Genomic DNA, 15,635 nt, shown 5'->3' with positions numbered 1-15,635 from the left:
TTCTTGGAACAGAAATTCATTATTTTATCACTCATTCTTAATGGTGTCCGTTTACTAAGCCATGTATGGTGGTAGTAATTTCTTTTGGCAGTACGCTATAACCAGTTCTTTTTAATAAGTTCCAAATATAGTCAGGAACGTGCAAATTAATTAAATTAGTCATATTGCTTGCCACGTTTCAAGGTTTATTTGTTTATCACGTTATGTATTCAACGTGTATACAACAACGTGTGTTTAATGCACACCTTTTTTCCCTTTTTTTTTTTTTTTTTTTTTTTTTTTTTTTTTTTTTTTTTATTCTCAGTTTGCACTTTCCACGTTTTAGGAACATTAAGAAAAGAGGTAAGCTCATATGAGACTCGTTTTGTCTATCAGTACGAAAGGACGGGAATCTAATAGGATTCTGGCCGGACGAATTCTATTGAAATTTCGAATCAGATACAAAAAATGTTTTGAGCGATCCAAATTTTTGGTTTCAATAGGACGATTTGCAGGAATACAAAGGGCAAAATGCGAGTTATAGATTACAATAATTCCGCTTTGCCTAGATAGGATTTAATAAATTTGGTGCTAAGGGTATTCATTAAAATTCGAATAGATTAATCAAACTATTTATGGCGAGAAAACTGGGCAGAACAAAATATGTCGATAATAAATAATTCATTTATACACGCCATAACTTTCGACACTTTCGAAGTTTTACTGAAATGCCACCACTTGATAATCTTCTTTGAAAATATAGATTTGTTACAGACATCCCAATAGTTCTCAAGAAAATAACTGAAATATTTGACAATCGAAAATACAAAGTTGAACTCCAGACGGCTATATTTAAACAATTAAGGGTTTGCTAGTGTGAAGTGTATTTGATTAAAATGCTAGGGGAGGGGGGGGGGGGAATTCATCTTCAAGTCCACTTGGTAAGATATGCTACTTTTCATGTGGTCTTGGTTGAAGACTACAAAATGGAAACTGAAACATACAGGTCAGGACCCCTTTGAGATTGCAATACTTTTAAATTGCGGGGGAAGAGGAAAAGACCTAACCTAACCTAGCATTCTATTGGCAAGTTTTCCGTTCTCTGATTGTACTCTTCTTAGTTGACGAAACCACACAAAATTATAATAATTCCTACTTAGTTCCATCATTTGAAGAAATTTGATATTTAGGATTATTAAAATATTTATAACCATTTCAGTTGTACCATTTGAATAGGAAACATTGGAAAAATCCAAATTATGTTCACAATACTTACCAAAAGCGTCTCCAGGTTAGATTGCTCTGATAATGAATGAATCACTATACTAGTATAAGGATGCTATCACAACCCATCTTTTTATTGAAACCAAAATACGAGGACAATAGTTAACAGAAGCTACAACTGCGAGATTTATTCGTAGATTTATTGTAAAAGACTTAATTCATAAACTTAATTAATATTTCAGTTATACTAATTCAATGTCCACGGGGTTAGCCTAGTGGTTGTGCGCTTCGCAGCCATATGCCTGGGGAAGGAACGTCCTAGGTTCGATTCCCGTCGGTGACGTGAGGAGTTGAAAGATCTTCCTCAGCCATAGCCAAGTTAGCCAGGCGCGGACAGTAGGGTTTTCCCCCAGTTTATCCTGGGGTTGTTCATCCCGCAAAGCAGGCAAGGCCTTGAGAACTCAACACTACAGACATAAGATACACCGGGGCATAGGGCTGACCATGTTATCCTGTGAACGGCTTGAGGTCCGATGATTAATAAACCCTACACCGGAAAGTAAAAGAGGGTAATGGAAGATGAGATGAGACTAACTTAATTATAGAAATTATACTGTTCTACCTAATAAATATTTCTAATCACCTTTCAACTAAACCTGATTCCACCTGTGGGAATACATGCCTTTTATAATTAATACCGTCAGGATATTATTGCAATATTTTTATATTACGATTATTAAAATGATCATTTTGCTTCTTTTTTTTTTTTAAATAAAAGTCAAAGCAAGTTATTTGTATTTTAGGCCTTGTGTCGAACATTTTTTTTTTTTTTTCGAAATGTGAAAAATTCTCTCCTCCCTAGAAATGTTTTAAGCTTTCGTACATTTAATACCATGTGTAGAGCAAGGCTTAGAAAATCCGGTTTTCTTTTTTGTTAAACATCGCACGGGTTAAAATGCAAGTTTCAGTTGTGGTTGCTTGAGTAGGCAAACGCTAAGCCTAACAGAACCGATAAAACCAGTAACGTTTAATGTTTTTTTTTTCTTATTTAAAAAAGAAAAACAAATTAATAGTCACTTCCCTCATATTGGATATCGACATCTTGAGATTCAAAGTGACAAATTGCTACTGAAGTTTCAATAAACAGTCTGGTTCAAGTATTCCAGCAGATTTTGTCTAGTGTTTAGTGACATAACCACTAAATGTGATTTGTCCGATATAAAAGCTACACTGTATAATCAAGTTCCTAGATCTCTGTCGAAGTTCTAGTCTGGCCAAAATAAGGAAGTTGTCACAGATCACCCGAAAAATGCATGGAAATGATGGAGTTTATCGTTGTCTGGAGGTAAAATGTAGCTGCCTTTTGCACTGGTTTGTGTAGATGAAAGCTGTGATGAACGTTAGCTATACGTTCAATTTCCTTTTAAGATTTACTTTTATGGAAACGTTTTGTGAAGCGCATTGCTTCTGTTTGCATGTCAGTTTTTGTAACTGAATGTTGATCTCCAATATCCGAGAAGTAATTGAATTTAAAAAATTGTCATCAAGTTGAAATACAGAAGAATAAATAAACCTCGATAAGTTTTAATGATTTGTTCTTTTCGATTCTAATGTTGCCCCTTCTACTCCTGCACCTACAACCAAGATTTGTATTGTAAACGTACGCAAGATTACTGCTGCTGCTGTTCCCCATTCTCGTTTTCAAGCACATCTTTCTCTCTCTTTGAAGATGTGCTTGAATTATTCAATGGGTTATTTCTTTTAGTCATATAAAATATATTAATTAAGTAATGTCAGCCTGGTTGGCCGAGTGGTTAGCGTACCCGCTCTCCAGCCAACAGGTGGCGGACTTCTTGCAGGTGTCATATAATGACAACAATAATAACAGGCCCTACATCAACAACCATTCTTTTTCAACGGTAAACAGGCGATGAGTCGCATCGAGGAGCCTTCTTCAAGAGACGCTGAAGTGAGTAGAAAAAATAAAATAAAAACACATTTTTTTATTAGTGTTTATTAAATGTGAGCGCTCAACTTAAAATTGCATCGGGGCGCCAGGACCCCTACAGCCGGCACTGTTTCTCTGAAATTGCCACCTCTCCTATTTCAGTCAAATAGGACGTTCTGTAGAGAAAAGATTACAAGAACACCAGTCTTACATCATCATCATCATCATCAATAAAAAATCTGGTCTGGCTCTGCATGGGATTGACATCGGCCATAGAATTGTCTGGGCTAGAACTGATCTGCTCCACCAATGCTGCTTCAGATTCGGGCGTTTATTTAAGGAGAATGCTAAGTGCTGCTTCATCGTCCTAATTCGAATGGGAACAACTGCCTCTCCTCGACAAAAATCTAGGACAGTCTTATTCTTGTCATACATTAATAGTTTCATTCTCCCATGTATATATATATATAATATTACTACATCTTGCTCGCCCACATCATGTTGCTCTTTATGGAAGAACCTTCGTCACCCGCTAAGTAGCTAAGGCAACGCTCTAGGAGCAGCAAGTTTGGAGGGCTCCAAAAACCCGACAATATTATATCTCAACCACAAAAACATCCGCTTTTTTTGTTTTTAATTTTACATATTTTCTTGAATTTAGGGGGGGCAAAATAGTGCTTTCTTAGAGGCTACATATACCCTAACAACGGTCTTGCATCATGCAGCTGATACTGCTTTTTAAATAATCCATCATGCTTGCCACTGAAGATGACCTGTTATTCTAAGGTCGAAATAATTGGCTTCTTTTTTTTTTTTTTTTTTACTGTTTTAATTGTTTCATTATCCTTGTGTTTACTTGTTCACATTTCTTATACACTACATAAATGCAGGCTGTATATTTTACTTGAATTTTATTAAATTCCAAAGGATTATTACTTGTCATTTTTTCATAACGCAATTCCTTTGCTATGAAATGAGTGTCATAAAAAATAAATAATAAAAAAAAAAACATATTAGGAGTTTTCCTGAATACCACTAGATGGAACTGTTTTATAAATAATCACGTGTGTATCGGAAGAAAATAAAAATTTTACTACAGTCTAGTCAAGTCACAGTGTTCGCGCTCTGATTTGGGGTGTTGAGGTATTCTGTAAGTATATGTTTATATATGTTTATATATATATATATATATATATATATATATATATATATATATATATATTATTATTATTATTATGGTACGATATTAATAACAATCAAATTATTCGAATTAACTCTTTGCAGAAATGCATGTACATTGATACATTTCTGTGGAATACTTCTACTTTCTCTTCTCATGAGAGGGAGTGAAAGACCGGTGTATATACAAACTCCTCCTGCGGAGCTGATTAGGTCACACTGTTCTTGAAAATCACAAAATTATGTGCATAATTATTTTTGGTGAGGGTTAGCATTTAAAATAGCAATAGATACACAGATGCACTAATATTTATTTTATAAATATTGCTATGTATGCGTGCATGACCATTTCTTTGGGTACTATGCGAAGCGAATATATATACAATAGTGAACAAATTAATCAGAACAAGCCGAGTTTTCGTCAAGTCTTTGATTCGATTTTTGTTTCAGTTCACAATAGTTTTGGTTTACTATTTTTGGTTTCAGTTCGTTATTTTGGTTGAGTGCTGCGTGTTTTTAACTATCTCTATGATGTTTATTAATAGTGTCAACATATTGACATTCGTAATGTTTTATTCATTTTGTGTAGCTTTAAAATGGACATCTCCAAAAAAGTATTCAGAAATATGTACTCTTTCTCAGCACACATCCATGACTCAAAGACAAATTGCTAATGAGTGTGGTGTTAATTTGGGTGCTGGTAATATGATTTTAAAGAGGTTTTGGGCAAACAGGTACCTTTTTTTCTCCTGACAGAAAAGGAAAATGTGGGTGTAAAAGAAAAACTACACTTACTCAAGATCGTTTACTAGTTAGGAAAAGCAAATGAATCCAAGATTGTCTGCTGTAGACTTAAATAGAGACCTTGGCAGCTATTGGGATTCATGTTTCTCATGACAGTCCATCTAAGATTGTTGGAAGTAGAGAAGACTGCAAACAAAAAAGAAACAACTGTCGATGAAGGCTATGCAGTAAAAGAGACTCCAGTGGGGAAAACTGGACTGTTGAGAAGTGGAAGGTCATATTCTCAGCTTGATGAGAGCCATTTCTTCCTCCAAGGAGAGTGAGTACCCTCTGTTTGCAAATCAACGGCTGAGAAGACTTCTCCCACCCACTTCAACAAGCTCCTAAATATCCAGTTGAAAAGTTGGTTTGGGGCTGTTTTAAACATGATGGCCCAGGATCACTTGTGTCTGTTGAGGATATGATGAAAAGTGACCAATACATAAAAATATTGGAGAAAAGAGTAGTCCAAGAGATCTAGAAAGACAAAGAACTCATCTTCCAGCAGGATCTTGCTCCAAGCCACATTTCAAAAAAATTAAAAAAATAAGTGAAAGAATCACAACATCCAATTATTTCAGTGGCCAGGTAACTCTCCTGACATTAGCCCGATAGAAAATTTCTGGGATATAGTGAAAAAGAGACTTGGAAAATTAAATTGTGATACAAAAGATAACTTAATACAGTCCATTATAAAAGTATGATTTCGAGATGCAGAAATGAAAAATGTGTTCTATGTTGGTAGAACGCATTAATAAATGAATTAATAAACTTATTAGCAACAGAGGAGCACATGTAAATTATTAGGTAAAGTTTGAGCTTCAACTCTTCTTTTATTCCTGCTATTTCTGTTCTCTGGAACAGCCTTCATCATGAATTATTCCCACACAACTACAATCTGCACCTCTCCAAAAAAAAAAAAAAACATCTAACTTCTTTCTCACTTCACACACAACACTGATGGGCTTTTAAGGTTCTCCTTCCTTAGTGTATGAGATCAATATATACATTATATATATTGAAGTACACAATTTCATTCACATGTTTAAATTAAACATGCAAACATGAAGCTTATGTAACTCCTCACCTGAGAAGGATTATAGCATTCCTAAATCTGTTTGGTCAGAAGTTATAACTTTCACTTTGTTCATATTTCTGTAGTCACATTGATATAAATTATTAATAGGTGTCTTAAGTGAGCACTATTGCTGCTTGCTTTGCTGAGTGGTTAGCATGTCACTTTCTAACCAATGGGCAGTGAGCGAGTTCAAATGTTAACATGGATGTTTATGATTGTCTCCAGGTGAAAGATGAAATTCATTATCTATTGTAAGACTATTCCCTGTTAGTCTCTAGAACAAAATTTCTAGATTATATATATAAAAAATGAATGAAAATACAGTGAAAAATTAATTTTAAAAAAATGGAAAAGGCCAAGCCCATTTATTGTAAGGTACATAGGGGGACTAGTATTGATTTACAATTATTGTGAATGGAAGTACCATAAAAATGTAAAATCAGTATATTAGATTTCTTGAGATGTACCTGTTTCTAGATGAGTTTGCAATATATTAGCAACACTACTTGCAGTGTGCAGTCAGTGTCTAATGTAACCCACACCAAGTATCCTGGAGTGAACCATGTTCAGATTTGTTTTGTTTTTTTGACATTGCTCATAACTATTGGAAAATCCTACATTTTAGGCATTCTTTAAAAGTCCACAAGGTATTTATATTAAGAGTAGAGGTGGTGCCTGCTAACTAGAACCAAGGTTCAGCACATTGGTTATCACTATGCTGAACATTCTGTAATAATCAAGGTTAAAAATGGAGAGTTACAGAATGATCTGAAAAGATTGCACCTGAAGTATCTTCAGGACTGAGGCAACTTGTGATAAAGGTAGACTAAGCTTTGCATTTTTGAAAATTATGGAGACAACTACCGTGTTTGAATAAAAACTTTTAATATAACTAAAATCTACATTCGATGTTTCGACCTTTATGTCAAGGTCATCTTCTGGAGCATAAAACTATACACAGGAAACAAGCTACACTACAATCAAACTGGTTTGTTAAAGATACTGACCAACCGCTACAACAATTGTTGGCCTGACCTCTGGTGAGAAAAAAAAAATTATACATCAACGCTAGAGTCCTATTATCAGTATTATCTGTTGGGTGTAGAAATACAAGAAATACTTGGTGTTGCACCCAATGTATTTCTACAACCAACAGATAACACTAATAATAGGACTCTAGCGTTGATGTATAATTTTTTTTTTTCTCACCAGAGGTCAGGCCAACAATTGTTGTAGCGGTTTGTCAGTATCTTTAACAAACCAGTTTGATTGTAGTGTAGCTTGTTTCCTGTGTATAGTTTTATGCTCCAGAAGATGACCTTGACATAAAGGTTGAAACGTCGAATGTAGATTATAGTTATATTAAACTAAAGTTTTTATTCAAACACGGTAGTTGTCTCCATAATTTTCAAAAATGCTTTCGGATCACTGTGTAAGCTTAAAAGAAAAGTAGACTAAGCTCTCATCACTAGTCTTAGTATCTCGCATAATGCAAAGCACATCTCCTTGCAAACATGTATAATGCTATGCATTAATGGAAGGGCCACCACCCAGACTGGTTTCGACCTTTATTGAGGTTCTGTTTAAGTAAAGACCTCTCTAAAAATTAGGTGGTCCCCCTGACTACTCCTTACAAGTGACCAAAGGACCATCTAACTCAGCGGTGGCTCCACTCAGTGACAGGCTCACCCCACCACCAAGCAGAGCCATAATTTTAATGGTAGCCCCACTCAGAGACAGGCAGAAACCTACCCGCAAGCAGAGCCTCTCACATCTCGGGGAAAGCAGCCACTTCTGTGCAAAAGCACATCAGTGGGAGCCAGACCCAGAGGTGGTAATACTGTAGAAGTAATGGAGAAGTCATATTTACCTATACGAGTTGCCAAAAGGTGTCTCGCCTTATTATTAAATAATTCTGGATTAGAGAAAGATGTTGGAAGTTTTTTTACACTTGGTTAGACGATAATAAATTTAGTTTAATCTTTTATTCAAGTATAAGCAAACAAAGTTTGCACCTGAAGTATCTTCAGGACTGAGGCAACTTGTGGTAAAGGATAAATATGACCTCTCCATTACTCCCACCTTAGTATTACCACCTCTGGGTCTAGCTCCCACTGACGACACCTCAATAAAGATTGAAACTGGTCTAATGCTCCTTCCCTTAATGCATAGCATTATACATGTGTGCAAGGAGATGTGCTTTGTATTATGGGAGATACTAAGACAAGTGATGAGAGCTTAGTCCACCTTTACCATGAGTTGCCTCAGTCCTGAAGATACTTCAGGCGCAAACTTTGTTTGCTTACACTTGGATAAAGGATTAAACTAAATTTATTATAGTCTAACTTGGAAGTTTTTTCCAAGTGGAAAAAACTTCCAAGATCTAAAAAGATCATTCATAGTTTTTGAGCAATACCATGTTGACTCCACCAGACAACACTGGCCTACAGCTCTATTCAGAGATAGGCAAAAAAATAATAATAGTAATAATATATAAAAAAAATAATGACTACCATGCCAAATCTTAGCTTTAGCCAGTGGCTAGCAAGAATCACTCTAAGGGTTGAGAGTAGATTCTTGCTGGCTACTGGCTAGAGCTAAGATCTGGCATGGTGATCATTATTTTTTATTTTATTTATTTATTGTTATTAGTATTATTTTATTTATTTATTTTTTGCTCTATCTCTGAATAGAGTTGAAGGCCACAGTGTTGTCTGATCAGCCAACACTGAATATCCCGGAATGATCTAGATTTAGAGTAGCTAGCCCCTTTTTTGATCACTGATAGGTTTTGAGAACCCTTGTTATATGTTGCACTCAAGTGTTAGAACTGGTTTGTGTAGTGATTCTTACCATAATGACTTGTATTAAACATGCCCAAGAAGGGATTGTTGTGCACCATGGGATACTGAGTTCACTTAACATGAAGCAGACTGCTCTATACAAACCTAGTTATGAGAGAGCCTGTGTAGCTCAGTGGATGTGGCATTTGCACACCACGGTGCTTGGCCACACGAAGGAAGACTTGGTTTCAAGTCTAGTCGGCAACTAGAGGAAATTTTTCTAAGCCTTTTTTCGACCGGTTCCCGAGTTAGTCGATCTCTGGCACGGGCAAGCGGGTTTTTCCTCCCGGAAACTTGGGTTTTTTGTCCTGTAAACTCAAGAAAATCGACCGTAGAACCCACATTATTTCAGACATTAAATATATTGTGTTAGGGTTAGGGACCACGAGATAGCGGCACATTTTAGCCGTCTCTCTTCACTGTGTACCGCTTAATTAGTGATAGCCTTGGGCCATCTATCTCTGATTGGTACCAGTGGAGATTGAACTGCCCACTCAGTCTCCAAAAAGTTAGATAGGGCTAAATGGCCTCGCCTACTCCTGGTATACGGGAATAAAAAGGCATTAGTTGATTTTTTTTTTTTTTTGTATTATTTTATTTATTTATTTTTTGCTCTATCTCTGAATAGAGTTGAAGGCCGCAGTGTTGTCTGATCAGCCAACGCTGAATATCCCGGAATGATCTAGATTTAGAGTAGCTAGCCCCTTTTTTGATCACTGATAGGTTTTGAGAACCCTTGTTATATGTTGCACTCAAGTGTTAGAACTGGTTTGTGTACTTAATCTTACCATAACGACTTGTATTAAACATGCCCAAGAAGGGATTGTTGTGCACCATGGGATACTGAGTTCACTTAACATGAAGCGGACTGCTCTATACAAACCTAGTTATGAGAAATTTCACCAAAGTCTTGTTTTATTTTGTATATAAGTATTTTCCTTAATCAATGTTTTCTCTTAAAATAACTTCATAAATAAAATTGCCTACATGGAACAAAAAGCAGATTTCTTATTTAAAGCATTGTTGACCTGCATAGTATTAGTGGAATGCTGAACACATATTCTCTGTCTGCATGTTTTATCATCTGAATTACGTAAAGTTTTGATTAAATTAATGAGAAATTTAGTTTTCCAAATATACAAATGTGGTTCTTTCCAAGTAATAAAGAAAAGCTGCAAAACTCTATACCCAGAGTTTTGCAACTGCAAAATTATAATAGATTAACAGTAGAATTTATTAGCTAATATCATATTATCTCTTGATGTTTAATTAACACACATTTATATAACTTTTTTTTTTCTTTTTAGAGTCATCTGAAACCAAAGAATAAATCATGGGCAGTACAGCTGGCTTATCAGTGCAAAATGTTAAACAGCCAAAGCATCGTGTATTTGTTGTTGGAGTTGGAATGACTAAATTCCTGAAACCAGGCTTCAATGGAAATGATTATCCAGAATTTGCAAAGGAAGCCATCACAAAAGCTCTGAATGATGCTGGAGTAAAATATGATGAAATTGAACAAGCTGTTGTTGGCTATGTTTATGGAGATTCTACCTGTGGTCAAAGGGCACTTTATGAAGTGGGGATGACTGGCATTCCAGTTTATAATGTTAATAATAACTGCTCAACTGGGTCAACAGCACTTCTAATGGGTAAACAAATAATTGAAGGTCGATTGGGTAATTGCGTTCTTATAGTTGGATTTGAAAAGATGGCAAGAGGCTCTCTAACTAGCAAATTTGACGATCGCACTAATCCAATGGACAAACATGTGGAGCTGTTGGCTGAAACTCGTGGTATTGCAGCTTCTCCAGTGACTGCACAAATGTTTGGTGCAGCTGGAAGAGAACATATGGAACGCTACGGAACAAAACCAGAACATTTTGCTAAAATTGCATGGAAGAATCATAAACATTCTACTAAAAATCCATATTCTCAGTTCAAAGAAGAATATTCTTTGGAACAAATTCTTGAGTCTCAGATGATCTTTGAACCACTGACTAGGCTTCAGTGTTGTCCAACATCAGATGGTGCCGCAGCAGTTATTTTAGCAACAGAAGACTTTGTTCGTAGTCATGGCTTAGAAAATCAGGCTGTCGAAATTTTAGGAATGGAAATGGCAACTGATCTCCCTAGCACATTTACTGAAAAGAGTTGTATTAAATTGATTGGCTTTGATATGACAAAAAAAGCAGCAGAAAGACTCTATGAAAAGTGTGGAATAAATCCAAGTGATATTAATGTAATAGAATTGCATGATTGTTTTTCTACAAATGAACTGATAACTTATGAAGCTCTAGGATTATGTGAGATTGGTAAAGGAGGTGAACTGGTAGATTCTGGTAATAACACTTATGGAGGGAAATATGTCATCAATCCCAGTGGTGGCTTGATATCAAAGGGTCATCCTTTGGGTGCTACTGGTGTAGCACAATGCACTGAATTGTGTTGGCAGCTTAGAAACCTAGCTGGAGATCGGCAGGTTCCTGGAGCTAAATATGCATTACAACATAATATTGGGCTTGGTGGTGCTGCAGTTGTTGCTTTATATAGTCTAGGTTTTCCTTCTCAGGCCAAGCAAACAAGTAAGCAAAACCTTTATAATATAGATACTGCAGCCTATGCTCATTTTAAATCGGCACCATTCTTTGAGCACATGGAGAAAATTATGAAAGAAGTTGAGCGTGCTATGGACAAAAATCTAAAGGGAGCAATAAAATTTGCAGTTGTTCCAGAATCTGGCAAAGAAGGTGTCTTGGTAGTGACTTTCAAAGATGGAAAAGTTGATTTAAGTTCAGATCCAGAAACATATAGTGATTGTACAATAACAGTTCCTGATTCTGTTTTAGTTGATATTTTGAATAAGAAATTAGATTTTCAGAGAGCAGTTCTCAGTGGTAAAGCAAAACTCAAGGGCAATATTGCAGTACTGATGAAGCTTGCACCATTAAGAAATGCAATGATGTCTAAATTATAAAGCATCTTATTCCTCAATTTGTTAACTAAAGATATTTTAAACAGTCCTGTTTCATATCTACTATTCATGTTATCTTGCAAGTCTGTGCATGTTATAGAATAGAATAAACAAATGTTCTGAATTAGCTAACGCCATTACATTTCATTTGAGAGAATGTTATATAATATATGAATGGTATAATGCCTGTGAATTAAGTCATTATAGAATACAATGTGGTCAAACATGTCCCAAATTTGTTTTTAAATGTTAATACTGACATCTTGTATTACAATCTGAACTTTGATTCTATTTTAAGTGTGTGTGTGTGGGGGGGGGATTATTTAGTGGCACTATTCTCATAAGTTGATTGATTGTCATTTTGTAGTTGTATAATGTGCCCAGGAGGATTGTACCAAACTGTGAAGGGACTGCTTCCTGATTGACTTTAAACAAAAAAAGTTTTTATTTTAGAATTTAGTAGTTACAAAATGTTTAATCTTAAAAATTGTTATTAAATTATAAAATCAATACAATGAACATTGTATTGATTTTTCAATTCAGCTCTTACAGTAGTTGTTCAAAATGCCTGCCTTCTTCTTGGATAGAATGACAGAATAACATTCAAAACAATGAACTAATGACAGAATAACAAGCACACATGCTTGTTATTCTGTCATTTGATTGTCATTGACAATTGAATATTTGTCATTAATGACAAATATTCATCATTAGTTCATTTTGAATGTGCTCGGTGTCCAATTCAGTGCATCTTTATTGTTTACCTTTTGTGCATGTACACTATCATGCTTTCATGTGACCTCTGACCATTGTCTTAAGGATTAAATTCAAAACTTGTAGCTAGCCAAGAATAAGGACCACTGCAACAAATTTAGTAGTTGGGATAGTGATAGTTCAAATAATTAAAACCCATCAGAGTAAACTCGTCCACTGTTAAGGGAAATACTAAATGAATGTCCTCCAGCACATTTTGAAAAATAAAGATGCACTTCTTCGCTGAGATATCCATGAACAAACATAATTTGATCATTTGATTCCAATGAAGCCCACACCATGCATTTATCAAAAAACAACTGTCGGAAATGCCTTTCTACTGTTTCACATGAATTTTCATCAGTCATTGCAAATATTCACTCCATCTAGAATATATATAATTTCATCAGTGAAGGAGTATTTCATTCGAAATCTTAGCTAGCATCTTTCCAGTAAAAATCGCAGTTGAACATAATCTTGCTCTATTGTGTATTTTCACACTTTACAGCTCAAACAATACTGCAATTTTGAAAGTTTAATTTGCACTTGGTTAGACTATATAATAAATTTAGTTTAATCCTTTATCTAAGTGTGAGTAAACAAAGTTTGCGCCTGAAAATATCTTCAGGACTGAGGTAAGGTGGTGCAACACCAGGCAACTCGTAGCAAAGGCGGACCAAGCTATCATCACTACTATTTCAGTATCTCCCCCAATGCAAAGCACATCTCCTTGCAGATATGTATAATCCTATGCATTAAGGTAAGGGCCACTACCCAGACCCATTTCAACCTTTATTGAGGTCTCGTCAGTGGGAGCCAGGCCCAGAAGTGGAGATACCAAGGCAGAAGCAATGGAGAGGTCATCTTTACCTTTTACCTTACCTCAGTCCTGAAGATATTTTCAGGTGCAAACTTTGTTTGCTCACACTTGGATAAAGGATTAAACTAAATTTATTATAATATTGCAATTGTTTGTTGCTGTGGTGGGAAATGGCCATCTACCCACCTGTTCAGAATTGGACCCATGTCAATCTAAATTTTTTGCTTAAAATCACTGAAGAATTAACCCTCCCTCCTGAAAGTTGGTAGATTTCTCCTGAGTCATCTTGTATATAATTTGTCTAGTCCACAAATATATAATATATAACATATTATAATAAAATATAATATTTTATTTTAGTTTGATTATATGATAAATATTTGGAAATATATAATTCCAGTAAAATTTTAAATTCTTAATAGTAAAAAAAAAAAAAGCCAAAAACTTAATTTTTTCTAGATTCAATACTGATTTGTTTCATTAAATTTTCAAATCATATAAATTACTTTTTTAATAGTATAATATATCCTTATTTTTAAGAATACATTATCCATGTTTGTTATAGTTGCAATTTTTTAGTTGATTTCTTTTGTACTTACACATAATTATGTGTATATATGTATTACTTGCTATATAATATGGTGTATTTTCTTTATATGTTAATTGAAACCCAAACTACATCTGCTAATTTTTCTTACCCTTTCTGCTCCAAGACTTTTTTTTTTTTAACTATTTATCTTCTGTAGCAGATGTTCTCACATTATGCCAAAACTTTTATAGATACTCACTTTGCTTCAATGCTAATTTTTCAGTACTTCTGTTCAGAACTGTATTGCTAACAAATGTAATTACATGAACTCAATTTTGGGCATTTGGTAAAAGTTAGTGTATAATCAGGCTTGGAAAGGAAAATGTGACTTATTCATAACTACAAATTTAATCTGTTTTTACCAAAATGGAGTCAAAGAGAGAATATCAGAGTCAGTGAGTGCACAGGAAGGAATATAACTTTACTTGGAGGGAGATATAATTGCATAATGCTACTACCTGTGGGGAGGGGGTGGCTTGTACTAGTCACTTTAAAGTATGCCATGCTGTGTTTTACATTTATTTTTTGCTACTGAAAACCTAATTAGAAAAAATAATAGTATACCAGTGATACAATTATAATCCTAAATATTGTGCCATAATAATTATATTCTCTGTAGGAAGGAACAGATATATATTTTTGAAGTATTGATTTTAATTTTGCATGAGATGTAGCAAAGTAGTTACTGTGCCTTTTTTTATTATTAAGCTTAATTCTGAATATTGTGAAATGTTTTGCTTTCAGAACTGCCAAGATCAGATATCATTGTTAGATTGGGAAAATGTTTAATATATATGCATATCTTTGTTTTTACATTTTAAAACTTGTTTATTATCAGATTCAGAATTATTTACTTTTGATGATTACTAGTCATGTTCATACTGTAGTTGTAATGTTGGCCATAATATAAACTTGTTTTATTCTGATATTCATAAGTTATATATAGATCAGCAGTAAGAATAATCTATCATTTATAGAAGCATAATTATCAAATGTAAGAAAATAACTGAACTTTTGCTTGAAACAAGACATTTATGATTTGATGCTTATCATTTTTCTTGTAAGAATTAGCAAAAAAATATTTGCATTATCAAATTTGTTAAAATACATTATGTATATATTTTTCAATTGTCATGATATTAAAAAAAAAAAAAAAAGGGATAAACTAAAATCCACAGCTGGAAGTACAGTTAATCTTTTGTATGTTACTTTATGAAAATAAATTTGATTTAAGAATCAGTATATGCATATTATGTATGTTATTGATCAAAGTGCTACCTTGTTACTCTTTGGTGGCTCACCTTACATTTAAAAAAATAAAATCATGGTGACACAGTTTTGACATCACTTTCTATAAATTCTGTTAAAACCATTAAGTAGTGATAAAATTTCCAATACCTAAGACAGTTTTTTTTTTTACAAACTTTTAATTTATTTTTATTTTATTTTTTTAACTTAGACCAGT

General features: G+C 34.4%; 1 pseudogene across 2 annotated transcripts in view; it reads left to right on the top strand.

Moving 5' to 3' along the window:
- LOC150103859 (sterol carrier protein 2 pseudogene) overlaps positions 1 to 15,412 on the top strand; it is a 32,851-nt pseudogene extending 17,439 nt beyond the window's left edge. The window contains exons 1-2 of one of the 2 annotated variants that reach the window (XR_016548717.1): positions 4,240 to 4,301; positions 10,342 to 15,412. The product of XR_016548717.1 is annotated as a sterol carrier protein 2 pseudogene, transcript variant X1 (transcript). Of the gene's footprint in view, positions 1 to 4,239; positions 4,302 to 10,341 lie in introns of those variants that run through there. The other variant, XR_016548718.1, reaches the window with a different exon arrangement.
- Positions 15,413 to 15,635: the final 223 nt, after the last annotated feature.

Source organism: Typopeltis vanoorti, chromosome 8 (genome assembly GCF_054136105.1).
Source record: "Typopeltis vanoorti isolate ZY-2024b chromosome 8, IOZ_Tvanoo_1.0, whole genome shotgun sequence".
Taxonomy (NCBI): domain Eukaryota; kingdom Metazoa; phylum Arthropoda; class Arachnida; order Uropygi; family Thelyphonidae; genus Typopeltis; species Typopeltis vanoorti.
The sequence above is the reverse complement of the archived record's forward strand: the minus strand, read 5'-3'. Positions and strand labels throughout refer to the sequence as shown.